Here is a 2283-nt window from a genome sequence, read left to right as displayed (position 1 = left end):
TCAATGCTCATTGTGACATTTTCCAAGATAGAACATATGCCATCATTAAATGAATAGAATATAAAGTGCTTAAACTCCCTTCTCAGATGATGATACATGAAAATAGAAGTGAATCATGACAGAAATGGAGAAATAGTTCTAATACCTGGAAACAAAACAGCTCACTATTGAACAGTGATTGGATCAGAGCATAAATCAAAGAAGAATTCAAAAGATTACTGCAAACAAATGAAGACAGAAATGGCTAGAAATGTATAACGCAGAAAAGCAGAGTTAAGAGGAAAAATTATAGCCCTAAAAATATTCATTAGGAAGAAGGAAAGCTTCAAAGTAAATCACATGACTGCATAGCTTAAGAAATTGAAGAAGGGTCAACAAAAGGAGTCCAAAGCATGCTGGAGGAAGAAAATAGAGGAGAAATGAATAAATTTGAATCCTAAAAACAATCCAAAAGATTAGTAAAACCAAGATCTGGTTATTTGAAAAAAATAAACAAGTGCTCGCTTCGGCAGCACATATACTAAAATTGGAACAATACAGAGATTAGCATGGCCCCTGCACAAGAATGACACGCAAATTTGTGAAGTGTTCCATATTTTATAAAAATAAAACTAAACAAGATCGACAAACCTAGTGGTTTAGACTCACAAGTCTAAAAAGGGAGATAGAACTCTAATAAATTGAATATAAATGAAAGGGAGATGTCACAACAGACCACATAAATTCAATAGATCATCAGAGATTGTTTTGAGAATCTTTAAGCCACAAAACAGGAGATCTTAAAGAGTTGACTAAATTCATTGACTCCTACAACATTCTAAGGCTGAATAAAGATGATTTTGAATGCTTGAACTGACCTTTTGCTTTAGAAGAAATAAAAATGGAATCAAAAGTATTCTTAATAAATAATAGTATAGACCTATATGTACATACTATTGAATTATTTCAACTCTTTTAAGATGACCTACTGACAATTTTTTCCAAGTATATCTAGGAAATTGAAGAAACAGAACACTCCCAAACAGTGGCTTAGAAGCAAACAATCCTAATACCAATTGTAGAAAGACAATAACAAAAAAATTATAGGTCACTATTCTTAATGAACAAATATCCACAACAAAATACTAAAATTGGAATATAATAATTCATCAAAAAGAGCATACTATGACCAAGTATTCATCTCAGGAATGCAATGTTTAACATACACAGGCCAATCAACATAATGCACTATATCAATAAAAGAAAACTAAAACTCATAAGATACTATCAATAAATTCAGAGAAAAAATTTGACAAGATTCAGCACCCATTAATGATAAAAAAGAACTCAACAAAATCAAAATTAATAGAACTTTCTTCAACATGGTCAAAGCCATTTACTGCAAGCATGTGGTTAACATTATACTCAATAGAGAGAAATTAAACATTTTTTCTCTAAGATCTGGTACAAATCAAGGTTGCTCACTCTTTCCACTTCTATAGTACTGAATGTATTTTCAATAGTAATTAGGCAAGAAAAATATATCAAGAGCACATTCAGTAGACTATTCTTTTGCTCTATATTTTTCTTTGCTACTGAAAATTTTCATTTAGTTAATGTAGTTTACATTGTTCAAATTGTTTCTTGTCTTTCATTTATTTTACTAATGGGACTGAATTCCTAAACATACCCTATGCTATCCCCTTTTAGTCTTTTTTCCTAGGATTTTGTCTCAATCCATCATCTGTGGTCAGTCTTTTTTCTGATATTTTTTAATTGTATATTAAATAATACTTGTAGTATTATGGAGCTCTCTTCCCTTGTTTGCGGTTTAGACTTTATAGTATATTTATAGTTTGTAGTAATACTAATAGAACGCTGTGGTATTTGTTACTCTCTATACTGGCAGTCCCCCCCCCCCCCGCCCCCTACATGATTAGAAACTTTCACCCAGCCTTGAAGCTGAGATGAGAGGTTACTGTTGGATAGTACTGAATGAGTCTGGATTGAAGGGACAAGATGAGCAATTGCCTTTTTCTCTTGGCATCTTTGGTCATCTGGGCTCTCCCAACCATGTAATGGCACACTTTCCTCAGCTGTGGTTAGTCCAGTGATTGATCAACTTCAGATCCAGAGATCTGTGCTAATTCACAGATTAGAAAGGATGAAAACCACTGACCTAGTTTCTGCTGCCCAAATCTTTCAGAGGCTGCAGACTGGAGAAAGAACAATCTAGTTGCCAACAATACAAACAATCTAGCTTTGGACTTCAGTCAGTCCCCAAGCTCATTAGTATCATAGGTA

The 2283-nt window shown here is 33.2% G+C and overlaps 1 non-coding gene across 1 annotated transcript; it reads left to right on the top strand.

Annotated features, from left to right (window-relative positions):
• The first annotated feature begins 496 nt into the window (after positions 1 to 496).
• LOC126013095 (U6 spliceosomal RNA) lies at positions 497 to 600 on the top strand. The gene has a single exon (XR_007497428.1). It is a non-coding gene; the product is annotated as a U6 spliceosomal RNA (small nuclear RNA).
• Positions 601 to 2283: the final 1683 nt, after the last annotated feature.

This window comes from Suncus etruscus, chromosome 6, assembly GCF_024139225.1.
Source record: "Suncus etruscus isolate mSunEtr1 chromosome 6, mSunEtr1.pri.cur, whole genome shotgun sequence".
Classification (NCBI taxonomy): domain Eukaryota; kingdom Metazoa; phylum Chordata; class Mammalia; order Eulipotyphla; family Soricidae; genus Suncus; species Suncus etruscus.
The sequence above is the reverse complement of the archived record's forward strand: the minus strand, read 5'-3'. Positions and strand labels throughout refer to the sequence as shown.